General features: G+C 48.6%; 1 long non-coding RNA gene across 1 annotated transcript; it reads left to right on the top strand.

Moving 5' to 3' along the window:
• The first annotated feature begins 206 nt into the window (after positions 1–206).
• Positions 207–5443, top strand: LOC138438360 (uncharacterized). The gene is made up of 3 exons (XR_011256301.1): positions 207–349; positions 443–557; positions 2370–5443. It is a non-coding gene; the product is annotated as an uncharacterized lncRNA (long non-coding RNA).
• The last annotated feature ends 9871 nt before the right edge of the window (positions 5444–15314 follow it).

Genomic DNA, 15314 nt, shown 5'->3' with positions numbered 1-15314 from the left:
TACCAGAAGCAGAGGGAGGAAGTTTGGCTGGAAGTTCTGGAGCCAATACCTGGACTAGGCTCCGGCCAGGGAGGCCCTGGGGCATCAGCCCCGCCCTGCTGTGGGCAGGAGGGAGGGGTGTCCACGGGCAGCACCGGGGAGGAGGGAGGGGGCATCCGCGGACATCACCAGGGAGAAGGGAGGGGCGTCTGCGAGCATGTGTGACAGACATCACTCTCCTGGTTCAGGACAGCTGCTGACCATGTGGGGCCAATGGGGAGAGTCCCATTTCAAATTTCCACCTGTACTCCCAGACCCTGACTCTGGCGGAGACCCTCCCCTGGTGCCATCAGGACAAACCTGCCCCCAGGTAAAAGTCTCAGAGGGCGAAAGGTGCACATCACCACTGATCAGGACTCTTGGACACACGATTTTGTTTCACCTCATCCCCACCAACATGCAGGTCTCCACGCCGCAGCCCTGGCCCAGCACGACTCTCCCCTGCCTCTCGCCATGGTCTGTGCTCAGCACGCTGAATCTGAGACTACTTGGTGTGGCAGCTGATTCTGATGATAACGGTAAAAATTTACACACAAATTTTTTATTAAGATAATGTAGATTTTCAAATTTTTTATTAAGATAATGTAGATTTTCATGCAGTTTTAAGATAGAGAACCCTTGTACCCTTTGCCCAGTCTCTCTCAATGGTAGCATTCTACAAAACCATAATGTAATATATTGATATCAATATAGGTCAGCAAAGCCATCCAGTTTCCCCAGGCTGGCTTGAATTTCTGCGTGTGTTTAGTTCTGTATGCGTTTATCACCCGGATAGGTATGTGTTTTCATTACCACCGTCCAGACACTGACGAGTTCTTCACAAAGATCCCTTCCGCTGACTTTTTATAACTACTACATCTCCATCCATTCCTAACCCCTGGCAGGCACCAATCTGTCCTCTGTTTCTGAAATTTTTCCATCTAATGGCATTAATGGACTCATACCACAAGAACCCTCTTGGGAGAGAACATTTCTACTCAGCATAATTCCCTAGAGATCCATCCGTGTTGTTGGGTATCACCGGTTCTTTTTTTATTCTTAGTGCTTTGCCACAGTCTGGATGAACTACAGTTAGTCTAACCATCAGCTCATTGAAGGGCGCGCTGTTTTATTTTCTGGCTATTACAAATCTGCTATCATACTAATTTTTCTCTAGGATAAATGCTCATGAGTGTAATCGCTAGGTAGTTTGGTAATTGCATACTTAGTTTTTAAAGAAACTGTAAAATCGGGAGTGCTTTTATTTGTCTGCAGTCCCATCAGCATTTGACCTTACCACTTGTTTATTTCCAGTAAGTGCATAGTGGTGTCTCATTGTGGTTTTATTTTGATTTCCCTGAAATCTAATGAAATTGAGCATCTTTACATTCGGGGCAAATTTAGTTGATCAGTTTTTCCTTTTTGGATAGTTCTTTTGGTGTCAAGTTTTAGAACTATTTGCCTAACCATAGAGCCTGAAATTTTTTCCCATTATTTTGACAACAGAGTTATAACTTTACACTTTAGATACAAGTCTAAGACCTATTTTGAGTTAACTTTTTGCAAGGTTTGAAGTTTAGATTCATTATTTTTGCCCACGGATGTCCACTTGCTGCAGACTATTTGTTGAAAAGGTGATCCTTTATTTAATTGCTTTTGTATCTTTGTCAAAAATCGCTTGAGCATATTTGTGTGGACCTGTTTCTGGACGCTTTATTCTGTTTTATTGACCTGTGTGTCTATGCTTTTGCTAAGACCAGGGTCTTTTGTTTACTGTAGCTATACAATAAGTCATAAGGTTGGGTAGAGAGATTTCCCTCACTGTAGTATTCTTTGCCAAGATTACGTTAACCATCCTAAGATCTGCTTGTTTCCATATAAAGAATTGCTATGACCCTGTATACAAGAAACCCTATTGGAATTTTGTTGTGAATTGCATTAAACCTAAAGATCAATTAGTGGACTGAGGGTAAGAGAAACTGACGTCTTTATTACGTTTAGCCCATAGTTTGCCTCTTCATTTATTTCAGTCTTCCTTGAATACCTGCATTTGCATTTAAAGCAATTTTAGCATCCCGATCCTATACATGTTTTGTTAAATATCTGCTGAAATGAGATGTCTAATTATTTTTGGAGTGATTATAAATGCTATTGTTTTTCATTTCAATTTCCTCATGCTCTGTTAGTATATCGATTTTCAAGTGATCTTTCTATGTTGATCTTGTATTTGAAAACTTTTTTGAACTCACTAGTTCTGGAGACATTTGTAGATTTCTTGGGCTTTTCCACTTTTAAGTATTAGTGTTATCTGCAGAGATAGTTTTATTTCTCCCTTTCCGACCTTTATGCAGGTCAGGAAGCAACAGTTAGAACTGGACATGGAACAACAGACTGCTTCCAACTTGGGAAAGGACCACGTCAAGGCTGTATACTGTCACCCTGCTTATTTAACTTATATGCAGAGTACATCATGAGAAACGCTGGGCTGGAGGAAGCACAAGCTGGAATCAAGGTTACCAGGGGAAATGCAGAACTGCAGATATGCAGATGACACCACCCTCATGGCAGAAAGTGAAGAAGAACCGAAAAGCCTCTTGATGAAAGTGAAAGAGGAGAGTGAAAAAGTTGGCTTAAAGCTCAACATTCAGAAAACAAAGATCATGGCATTTGGTCCCATCACTCCATGGCAAATAGATTGGGCAACAGTGACAGACTTTATTTTTTGGCCTCCAAAATCACTGCAGATGGTGACTGCAGCCAAGAAAATAAAAGATGGTTGCTCCTTGGAAGAAAAGCTATGACTAACCTAGCCAGTGTATTAAAAAACAGAGACATTACTTTGCTGACAAATGTCCGTCTAGTCACAGCTATGGTTTTTCTAGTAGTCATGTACAGTTGTGAGAGCTGGACTATAAAGAAAGCTGAGCACCGAAGAATTGATGCTTTTGAGCTGTGGTGTTGGAGAAGACTCTTGCGAGTCCCTTGGAATGCAAGGAGATCCAACCAGTCCATCCTAAAGGAAATCAGTCCTGAATAGTCATTGGGAGGACTGATGCTGAAGTTGAAACTCCAAAACTTTGGCCACCTGATGCGAATAACTGACTCATTTGAAAAGACTCTGATGCTGGGAAAGATTGAAGGCAGGAGAAGAAGGGGACGACAGAGGATGAGATGTTTGGATGGCATCACCGACTCAATGGACATGAGTTTGGGTAAACTCTGGGAGTTGGTGATGGACAGGGAGGCCTGGCGTGCTGCAGTCCATAGGGTCGCAAAGAGTCAGACATGACTGAGCGACCGAACTGAACTGAACTTCCAGCCTTTAGGCTTTTTCCTCTTGCCTTATTTTAGTAGCTAACATTTCTAGTACTATGTTTATGTTGAATGAAAGTAACAAGAGAGGACATGATGGTCTTGTTCTCAATGTTAAGGGAAACACAATCTGTATTTCACCATTAAATATAACACCAGGGGCAGGCTTTCTGTACACGCTCCTCATCAGTAGGTAGTCCCATTCAGTTCCTGACTTGCTGAGGGTTTTTCTCATGAATGGGCATTGTACATTGTCAGATGTTTTTTCTGGATCAGCTGATGTGATCATATGCTTTTTTTCCTCTGGCTTCTTTACATGGTAGATAACGTTGATTTGCAGATGTTTCATACATAGAAGAAATCCCACTTGATTGTGGCTTATACATGTTTTTATACTTGATTGAATTCAGCTTGCTAATATTTTGTTGAGTATTTTGCACTTAAGTTCATGAGAGCTGTTGGCCCGTGTTTTTTGCTGCTGCTGTGGCTCTGCCCGTGTCTGGTTTTGGTATTAAGGTCTTACTGGCCTCGTAAGATGCGTGCCACATGTCCCTTCTATTTTTTTCCAAAATTGTTGCATAAAATTGGTATTAATTCTTCTTTAAATATTTTGTAGAGTTCTCTAGTGAAACTATTGGAGCCTGGAGATGTCTTTCTCAGGAGCTTTTCAATTACAAATGTAATAATGTTTAAGAACTATAGGACTGTTTAGATTTTCTGTTTCATCTTGGCTGAACTGTAATACTTTGCAGCTTCAAGGAGTTAATGTTTTAAGTTGTTGCATGTCTGAGAGTAAATTTTGTAGTTTGCCTTTGTTGCATATTGAAAGGCTATCGAATATGCAGTGAGATCCTCTACCGCACTTCTGATATTGATTCTTTGTTCTTTATGCTTGTACTCTTGCATTTTTTTCAATCTTGATAAAAATTGATCCATTTCGTTGATATCTTTAAGACCCAGATTTCTGTGTAATTGGTTCTCTCTCTTGTTTTCCTACTTTTAATTCCATCGGTTTCTCCTCTTATCATTTATTTCCTTCTGCTGCTTTTGGGTTTAGTTTGCTTCTTTTTCTAGATCCTTAAGGTAGTCTCAGTTACTGACTGGTAACTCAGGTGAACGTTCGATATTACGAATTTCATCCTCAGCACTGGTTTAACTGCATCAGGGTTTGTTATGTTGTGTTTCTATCTCCTTTGGGTCTACGTCTTTTTAAATTTATTTGGAGACTTTCTGTTTAACTTATAGATGATTTCAAATTGTGTTGTTTAATTTCTAACCGTTACACAATTTTTTGTTATTGAGTCTTAGTTTGACCCCTTTATGGCCAAAGAGCACATTCTTACGACGTCAGCTCTTTAAACTTTGTTTTCTGGCCCAGGATGTGGTCCCTCCCGCCTCCTGAGTCTTGAAGCTTCACTTCTTGGCGTGCGCACGTCTGGGATGGCCAAGTCTTTCTGGTAGACTGATCCTTAGATCGTCTGATGCCGCTCATTATTGTTAGTGATTTTCTTAGTTGTGGAGTCTCCATTTTTCCCCTTAGCTGATGTTTGCATGGTGCGTGGTGTGTCCTTTTCCGTCCTCTTACGCAGGCTTCTCTATGCCTTTGAATATAGAGTTTCTGGGATCAGTGTACAGTTGGGCTGTGTTTTCTTTTTACTCACGCTGAAAATCTCCATTTCTTTATGTGTATATTTAAACCATTTGCATTTAATGTAATCATTGATCAGCTGGAATTTAAACACCACTTTGATGTTTTCTGTTTGTTCCTTTATATCTCATTCTCGCTTAAAACTTTCCTCTAAGTCATCTGTTCATATTTAGAACTTCCGGATTAATTCCAGAATTCCAGATTGATTTATGGTGGTGTTACGGCATCTTTTTGTACAGTTTTATAGTAGTTTCTGTGGGTATTTCAGTGCACATATGTGACTCTACCTGTATCAGCGTTTTATAGCTTGAAGTAAAGTGTGGAATTCTCACTATCTTTAAACAAAGTTTAAAGAGCTGACGTCGTAAGGTCCTCTTATCTTCATCACTTTTAATGTCATAGTTTTGACTATTGAAAGATTTATCATTTTTGTTTAATCAACTCATATTCATAAAGTTCCAGGCACCCATACTTCTACTCTTCTTACTGCTCCAAGCTTCCTTGGCTTGCCGTTTCCTTTCTGTTTGAAGAGCTCATTTCACCAATTTCAAAGGGTGGGTCTAGTAGTGTAAATATACCAAGGGACCATTTCATGCCAAGATGGGCTCAATAAAGGGCAGAGATGGCATGGCTCCTACAGAAGCGGAAGATATCAAGAAGAGGTGGCAAGAATACACAGAAGAGCCGTGCAAAACAGGTCTTCACGACCCAGATAACCACAGTGGTGTGATCACTCACCTAGAGCCAGACATCCTGGACTGTGGAGTCAAGTGGGCCTTAGGAAGCATCACTACGAACAAAGCTAGTGCAGGTGATGGAATTCCAGTGGAGCTCTTTCAAATCTTGAAAGATGACACTGTGAAAGTGCTGTACTCAGTATGCCAGCAAATCTGGAAAACTCAGCAGTGACTACAGGACTGGAAAAGGTCAGTTTCCATTCCATTCCCAAAGAAAGGCAATGCCAAAGAATGTTCAAATTACTGCAGAATTGCACTCATCTCACATGCTAGTAAAGTAATGCACAAAATTTTCCAAGCCAGGCTTCAAATCTACACAAACCAAGAACTTCAAGCTGGTTTTAGAATAGGCAGAGGAACCAGAGATCAAGTTGCCAACACCCTTTGGATCATTGAAAAACCAAGAGAGTTCCAGAAAAACATCTATTTCTGCTTTATTGACTATGTCAAAGCCTTCGACTGTGTGGATCACAACAAACTGGAAAATTCTGAAAGAGATGGGAATACAAGACCACCTTATCTGTCTCCTGAAAAATCCATATGCAGGTCAGGAAGCAACAGTTAGAACTGGACATGGAACAACAGACTGGTTCCAAATAGGAAAAGGAGTACATCAAGACTGTATATTGTCACCCTGCTTATTTAACTTCTATGCAGAGTACATCATGAGAAACGCTAGACTGGAAGAAGCACAAGCTGAAATCAAGATTGCCGGGAGAAATATCAATAATCTCAAATATGCAGATGACACCACCCTTATGGCAGAAAGCAAAGAACTAAAGAGCCTCTTGATGAAAGTGAAAGAGGAGAGTGAAAAAGCTGGCTTAAAACTCAACATTCAGAAAACTAAGATCATGGTATCTGGGCCCATCACTTCATGGCAAATAGATGGGGAAACAATGGAAACAGTGAGAGACTTCATTTTCTTGGGCTCCAAAATCACTGCAGATGGTGACTGCAGCCATGAAATTAAAAGATGGTTGCTCCTTGGAAGAAAAGCTATGACCGACCTAGATAGCATATTTAAAAACAGAGACATTACTTTGCCAACAAAGTTCTGTACAGTCAAAGCTATGGTTTTCCATTAGTTGTGTATGCTTGTGAGAGTTGGACCATAAAGAAGGCTGAGCACTGAAGAATTGATGCTTTCAAGCTGTGGTGTTAGAGAAGTCTCTTGAGAGTCCCTTGAACTGCAAGGAGATCCAACCAGTCCATCCTAAAGGAAATCAGTCCTGAATATTCATTGAAGGGACTGGTGCTAAAGTTGAAGCTCTAATACTTTGGCCACCTGATGCAGAGAGCTGACTCATTGGAAAAAACCCTGATGCTGGGAAAGATTGAGGGCAGGAGGAGAAAGGGACAACAGAGGATGAGATGGTTGGATGGCATCACTGACTCAATGGACATGAGTTTGAGCAAGCTCCGGGAGTTGGTGATGGACAGGGGGCCCTGGTGTGCTGCAGTCCATGGGGTCACAAAGAGTTGGACTTGACTGAGTGACTGAACTGAACTGATGTTACAATTCAGCAAAGCATACAATTCAGCAGTTTTAGCACATTCACAGAGGTGGGATATCTTGTTGTTTTTCAGTCACTAAGTTGTGCCCAACTCTTCGTGACCCCATGGACTATAGTATGCCAGGCTTCCCTGTTGGGCTATCATTACTACTATCTCATTCCAGAATATTTTCACCCTGGAGAAGAATCCCCACGCTCGTTAGCAGTCACCCCACCTCTTAGCTGTGCCCTGAGTTAGACGCTGGCACTGCAATTCAGGAGAGATCTGTGCCCACTCCCAGGAATCCACACTTAAGTCAGAGACCAGGACACAAGGAGCAAACAGGTCAGCACCAAACCCTCCATAATTATGATTGTTGTAGGTGAGGTCAAAGAAAGCAAGATGCCAGCAGTTGCTGGGGAGGACATGCCAATAGGGCTGGGCCAGGGCAGGCCATCTGGGGCGGCGATGTGCAGCCTGGATGTGCTGTGGGCACACACACACCAGCCCAGGGGTGGTGGAGACATTTCTGTGTCCTCTGGGGAAGGTCCTTCCATGGAGGATCAGGTGAAAACTGACATCACCAGGTGGGCTTGTGTATCAGGGGTGCTGGGCATCCTAGCAGCCTCTGAAGACCTCCCTGGGCCAGCCCTGGAGGAGGGAGCAGAGGCTTCCAGCACAGAAAAGGTGTGTGTCCTGGCCAGCTGGCTTCGGAAGGATGGGCATCAGCTGCAATTCTGCGCCTGGGCCAGGAAGAGGCGAGGCAGAGGCCCCTGTGTGCCCTCGCCTTCCTCTCATCCTAGGACCACCTGCGGTCTGGATAAAGTGAGCCACTCTCCTCGTCCTGGAGTTTCGCCTTTTCTGATGGACTTTCAGACACCGGTCATCACAGACAATGTCACCTTTGTGGCCTGGTGACAGTAATCAGGAAAACTGCATGTCCTCCAGGAGGAGAGCCCAAGGAAGGGGACCTCAGCCTTTCCTTCCGAGGAAGGGCACCCACTGCAGCTGGAGCAGAGAACAGGATGCACACCAAGCAGGTCTGCCAAGGCCGAGCATCCAGGCCCTGCGGGGACTCAGGGAGGGGCAGGTGAGAGGGTGGAGACTCCCAGGCACGGATGGTGGAGAGTCGCTGATGGGAACCCTTTCTCGCACCGTCAGCCTCCACCCCTTGCTCGTCTCCTGTGCTGGAGACAGTGGGCAGGAGGGCGGGGCCTGTGGCTCCATGCCTGGCACGGCCTCTGTGCCTACGGGGCTGCAGATTCCAAACAGTAAATGGTACTAAGTCATTAAAGTGAATGCTCAAGAGCCGAACAAGAAAGCCGTTCTCCACTTCAGACACTTCCCTGGAGATCCGCATGCGTCCGACAGTGCTCATCTTTAGTCTTCTGCACCGGAGCAGCCAATCAGAGAGTCAGAGAATCTTCCTGACTACAAAACCATTGACTAAAACATTTTTATACAATGCAAATTTCCAAGATTTATCATCTCCGGTGCCCATGCCTTAGAATGCATTAGGCTGCTGTTATCGATTTTAATAGGCTTCCTAGCCAAAATTTGGATCAACGTCACTGGGTTTTTAAAAATTTCATTACTAGACTCACTGAAGACACAATATCCCATGAAGAAAGCACGCTCCTCTCTGGGAAGCAGGAGCAACGGTGCTGGCGGCCAGCTGGGGGTCTTGTTCTCCGTCTTGGTGTTTTTGAGTCTCCTCGGCCCTCGTGACGAGGCTGCCCCATATTTCCCACACCCGAATCTACAGGTTTCAACATCTTTTCTGTGCTTTGATACACTAAATTAATCCACTGAAGTGGCTCAGACACTAAAGAATCTGGCTGCAGTGTCGGTGACCCAGGTTTGATCCCTGGGTCAGGAAGATCCCCCAGAGAAGGAAATGGCAACCCACTGCAGTATTCTTGCCTGGGTCATCCCATGGACAGAGGAGCCTGGTGGGCTACAGTCCATGAGGTCGCAAAGAGTTGGACGCTACTGAAGCGACCCAGCATGCACGTGTCAGATGGCCTGTCAGGACCGCGCGGCATCGCGGCCTCGTCAAGGGCGGGAGCGGGGGGGGGGGCTGGGGTTCACTTCACACAGCCTCGTGCTGGCAGAGCCTGTGTGCTGGGTTTTCACTGCAAAGACCAGAAACCAGCTGAGAACCCTAATCTGTTTCAATCAGAAGAAGAATCAGCCAGGATCAGTCGCCCTGCCTGGCAGCTAAGAGGAGAGGCCCGTTCCGGATGCCCCTGGGCCCTGGGATCTTTCCCTGGAAACAAATCCTGACACTCAGATCCCTGCCCCCAGCAGCAGCAGAGGCGGGAGGAGCCTCTTTCTCTTTGGATGTCAAATGTCGCCAGCAACTCAGCAGGTGGAAATGTCTGGGTCACGCGGCTGCTGTCCATGGCTGGCAGCACACATCAACTTCGGACCAGCGATGTTTTCAGCACCAAATGGTGAAAACCTATACATGTTGTGTGCTTGCCCCTTGGGATCCGAAGTGGCTTTGACCAGCTCCCCAGACAGCTTTTCTGTGCAGGAGACAAAAGACGTGCAAAGGCACAGAATGGAGAGAATCAATGTGTCACAGCAAGTGTAAAAAATAACAGAACTGTGAGGTCTGAAGTGGGGTGATGGTGGGAAGCCCTGGGGACTGGCAGGGGTGGGCCAGGATGCAGGCTCCATCCAAGGAAGAGTGAAGGGCCACTGGTCCGGCCCATGGAGACCCTCCCGGCTCTCAGGCTGGCCTCTGAGTAGGGGACTAGTTTGCCCCTGACGTCTCGTTCTTTCTGGCAGAGGATCTGAGGGGTGGTCCAGGCATTATCCTACTGGACAGACGTCCCTGATGCGGAAACAAACCCAGCAGATGCTCCCCGAGTGCCTCAGCTGTGTCTGCTCTGCCGGGCTGCAGGTTCTCTGAAGGCCCCGCGGGACCCCTGAAGGACAGAGATGTGTCCATGGTGGGGGCATGGTGAGCTCAAAGGTGGGGCTGTGCGCCAGGATTTGGGAAGGAAACGCGCACGTTCACTGGGGAACATCGGACGTCATCAGCGCCAGTGTGACCACTGAGCGGGGTCTGCAGGGTGTCTGGGTCCAGGCTGGTTGCAGGTCCATGGATGGCAAGGTCCACTCGGGATGGGAGGATGAAGGGGAACGAACCTGGCTGAGGATTTGGGAAGACGCTGAGCTCGTCCCCAGGGTGTGGCTCCTGTTCCTCGGCATCTGCGATGGAGTTCGGGTGTGGAACCAACCGCCTCAAGAGGAGACCCAGCAACGTCTGATGGAGATGCAGCCTTGACCGGGGCCCAGCAGGAAAGGTGGGTCCCCAACCGTCTAAGCCTCAGGACCCTCCTGAAGAAGTCAGACAACAAATCTTCCCAGATGGACACAATACAAAGTGTTAGGGAAACAATAAAAAAAACAACAACCAAACCCACACCGGTCTCCAGAAGGAGGGCTTTCCACCCAAAGACCCTCTGTGGACAGGATGCGAGGGCCAAGTGAAGACCCACTTTCCCACCCGCCCCTCGCAGTGGTCCCGCCTGTAGGAGGGGTGTCCCTGGGATCCGGATCTGTGTGCCCAGGCGTCTGGAGATGTGCAGACGACAGTTGGAGGAGTGTGTGTGTGTGTGTGTGTGTAAACGTATGTGTGTAAATGTATGTGTGTGAGTGTGTGTATGTGTGTAAATGTATGTCTGTAAGTGTGTGTGTAAATGTATGTGTGTGTAAACTTATGTGTATAAATGTGTGTGTGAGTGTGTGTATGTGTGTAAATGTATGTGTGTGTAAATGTATATGTGTGTAAATGTATGTGTGTAAGTGTGTAAGTGTGTGTAAATGTATATGTGTGCAAATGTATGTGTGTATGAGTGTGTGTGTAAATGTGTATAAATGTGTAAGTGTATGTGTGTTTAAGTGTGTGTGTATGTGTGTAAATGTATATGTGTGTAAATGTATGTGTAAGTGTGTATGTGTGTGTATGTATGTGTAAGTGTGTGTGTATATGTGTATATATATATATGCATGTGGGTATGTGTGTATAAGTGTGTGTATGTGTATGTGTGTAAATGTATGTGTTTAAATGTGTGTGTGTAAGTGTATGTGTGTTTAAATATGTGTGTGTAAATGTATATGTGTGTAAATGTATATGTGTGTAATGTGTATGTGTAAGTGTGCGTGTATGTGTAAATGTATGTGTGTAAGCATGTATGTGTGTGTAAATGTATATGTGTATGTGTGTAAGTGTATGTGTGTAAATGTATGTGTGTGTATATGTGTAAATGTGTATGTGTAAATGTGTATGTGTGTAAATGTATGCATGTGAGTGTGTAAATGTATATGTGTATAAGTGTGTGTTTAAGTGTGTGTGTATGTGTGTAAATGTATGTGTGTGTAAATGTATGTGTGTATAAGTGAGTGAGTGTGTGTGTTGGGGGGTCCTTCAGATGTCTGGCCTCACGGCACTGGTGCAGGAACCACCAACCCCGCTCATCTGAAGAGCCTAGCAGACTTACATGCCCCACACCTCTCCCCCATCCTGGTGCCCAGGGAGCCTTGTCCCCTTTCCACCCTGCGCCCAGAGCCCACAGGCACGGGAGGTGAGAGGAGGGCCGGCGTGCAGGGGTCGTGCCAGGTCAAGAGGCGCCAAGAGGGAGAGAGGTGCTTGGGCAGGTGAGAGCACGCCGTGGCCGGGGCCACGCAGCCGCCCCGCCGAGGTCTGCAGGAGACCAGGAGCCTCAGCCGCGGGTTTCCTTCTGCGGCTCCCATGAGTGGCTCAGCAGCTCTGCGGTGTCACCCAGGCTGAGACCCAGCCAAGTGACCACGGGCTGACCAGCATGGCCCTGTGTGTGCCCAACATGAACGCCCCCACATGTCCTGCTGGTGGGCACTGTCAGAGGGCACGGCCGGGCAGACGGCCACGGTGGCCCTGCCCTCCCAGCCTGAGAGTCCCAGGGCCGGCGATGGAGCCTCTGCCTGGAAACGTCCGCCCAGATGTTTGCACACGCCGCCCACACATGCGACTGAGGATGCTTTCCCAGCCACGGACAGAGGGGAAGCCCGCCTGGCTTGGCTCGTTATGTAAATGTTAGCATCACACGAGCCGTGGGCTTTGTTCAAAACTTCAGCTGAGCAGAAGAAAGTCCCGGAAACGTGGGCATCCTTCACAGACCTGTGAGCTCACGAGGGCGGCTTCTTTTCTAAGCGGGTAATGTTCCTCCTGCAGAGACCGAGTGTTTTCACGAGCAGTGTTTATAGGGTTTTTCCTCAGTGCTTTGCCCACACAAAATTGTTTCAAATGGTCTCGGGGGACCCACCTGGTGCCTGGAGCCCTCCCAAGGCTGCAAGACTAATTGGGAACAGCATTGACACTCCATCCCCAGTGTCGCGATTGTCAGAAACCTCAGCCCAAGAAAAGAAAGACATTGGGCTGCAGGGGTGGTGAGGAAGTCCTGGGGTTTGCGGATTGTGCCCTGAGAAATGCCAGCCACCCCCCCCCCCCCCCGGGCCAGCCTGAAGTCAGATGGGTGGGGGCGAAAGATGCCAAATTCACTCTCGCTATCTGTAGGGAGACCCCCGGGCAGGTCTCAGGTCGTTGAGATCATCAGGGAGACGGAAGCTCAGCTGCCCTGAGGCACTTTGTTGTTGATTTGTGTGTAGATCTTATTTTTCCATCTTTCCAAGAAGGAGAGAACAGACTTCGTGAGTCCAAATGCTCTCTTTCTCCTGGAAGCCGGGCTAGGTTCCACGCTGGGGAGGTGAGGACAGGGCCTCAGCACAAAATCCAGGGCTGTGTCCACCCAGGCTGGTTGGGGAGGGGTGGGGGGCCGGGCCTCACAGGGTTTGATGGAAGGAAGGACAGTCCTGCTGCATGTTCTGGGGTCAACCGTCTGAGTCATGTCTGCATAGACAGAAAGAGATCTACCCCACGTGGACCCCAGAGGGGCTCCTGGCCACCATGTCACTTCTGCGTAGCTTCAGGACAGGCCAGAGGTGACCTTGTTTCGGAAGCTGACGACTTACTGAGGTCCCCGTAGGGGATGAGGTGGCAGAGGGGGTTGGAAACGTGTTTTCTTAGCACACAGCCTGGGCACTCTGCTCTGGCCAGCTGCTGCCTAGTTTTAGTTGGTGAAGGTTAAGCTGAGCCTCCCTGGAGGAGCCCTGGGCATCGGGGTTGCCCCTCTGGTCAGATGATCACTTAAATGCAGACAAGGAAAGTCCAGAAGCTCTGGGTGTGCTCCTAAAGTGATGCCTTTTAACCGAGACAGGTTTACCAGCACCTCGGGAAATCCTGGTTTCTCCTCACTCTGGGGACCCTTGCAGCCCCAGGGAACCCCTCCCTTCTTCAAGAACTTCTTATTTGCAGAGGTCAGGCCCAATCGGAAATATCTAATTCAAATTGCAGCTTCCCATCTGACACAGTTGGTTTTATCCAAAATGATCTCTGATCATAGTCAGCCGACACGCTTCTTGGCAACTCATGGGCTTCAGGAATCTTGTGGGCGCTGGGAGATTCTGAAAATGAGCCGAGGGAAGCAGAGCAGGTGGGGACTTTGGTCGGCTCTGTTGCCTGGGTGCTGCTCGTGGGGGGTTGGGAGTCAGGCTGTTCCACCACCGCCCGCACCTCTGAGTCTGGAGGACGGGTTTTCAGTCCCCAGTCTTCAGGTTCTCATCTGTGAAAGGTGGGAATCACGTGCTTTCCTTCTGGGGTTCTCGTGTGATTACACAAGGCTGTGGACACGGAGGGCCTGACCTCCTGTGAGCTCCACCGTGCTGACGCTGCTGTGTCCTCACAGGCTCCCCCTGTTAGGCTGTTCTGGGCGGGAAATGCTGCTCTGAGGCGTGGGCCGGGTGCGGGGAGAGAAGGAAGGAGTCTGGGCTGTGGTTTGTCCACAAGTAGAGTCTACAAGGCCTGCCCTGGTGGCGCAGCTGGAAAAGAATCCGCTTGCAGTGCAGGAGACCCCAGTTCGATCCCTGGGTTGGGATGATCTCCTGCCAAAGGGATAGGCTACTCACTCCGGGATTCTTGGGCATCCCTGGCGGCTCAGATGGTAAAGAATCCGCCTGCATCGCGGGAGACCTGGGTTGGGCATACCCACTGCAGTATTCTTCTCTGGAGAATTCCATGGACAGAGAAGCCTGCCAGGCTACAGTCCGTGGGGTCACAGAGAACTGGACACGATTGAGCGACTCACTTCCAGAGACTACAAGCTCCCTGCGCCTGTCACCAAACACCCGGCCCTGAAGTGGGGCTCGTGTCTGCGTGCTCCCGGAGTCCGTATGTTGAAGGCCTCCCTCCCAGTGTGATGGCCTTGGCGGGGGGTATGGGAGGTGACTAGGTCATGAGACTAGGGTCCCATGAAGGGGGGCAGGGTCCTTCTAAGGAGCTCATCCGCTCTCCTGCCCCTTGAAGATGGAAGAAGGCAGGTCTGCACCTGGAAGAGGGTCCTCACCAAAACCGGCCACACTGGACCCTCATCTCAGCCTCCCAGCCTGCAGACACTCTGAGCCGCCTGCCCCACCGCGGCCGGCGGTATTTGCTTCCAGGGCCCAGGCTGGGACAGCTGAGGGTGGATGCACCGTCATCGCTTCCGCCGCCGCGCGGATGACCTCGGCCATCATGGGGGAGGCAGGGGCAGAGTCAGTGCCCACCCTTTGCTGCCGGGGCTGAGTGTCCCGCCACGTGGGCGCTGGCTCCCTTCCCCACGCTGGGCAGCCCGGCTCCGCAGACCCCTCTCCTGAGGCTCCTCAGCGGTCAGGGGCAGGATGCGGGGAGGGCACAGCCTGGGCAGAAGGAACAGCAGGCCAGAGGCTCTGTCCCTGAGGCTGGCCCCGGGAGCAGCTGTTGGCCGGGAGCACGGTGTGGCGGGTCCCCCAGGAACCAGGACGGGGAAGCTTCGCGGCACCGGCAGCGTCGGAGCTTTGCTGTTCCTGCGCTCCTAGGCATGTCTGGAACCCAGCGGTTTCTTTCTGGATGTGCTGCCTGATATTTTATCCAATCAGCTGCTCGAGGCTTTCCTCTCTGGGACTAGGTTCCGTCTGCATCCCTGGAGATGCTTCTGACCCACAGCCGGGGCAGGGTCGTGGGGCGAGGCAGGGCGTCA

This window comes from Ovis canadensis, chromosome 3 (genome assembly GCF_042477335.2).
Source record: "Ovis canadensis isolate MfBH-ARS-UI-01 breed Bighorn chromosome 3, ARS-UI_OviCan_v2, whole genome shotgun sequence".
Classification (NCBI taxonomy): Eukaryota; Metazoa; Chordata; class Mammalia; order Artiodactyla; family Bovidae; genus Ovis; species Ovis canadensis.
Note: the sequence above shows the minus strand (reverse complement) of the source record. Positions and strands in the feature narration are given on the sequence as shown.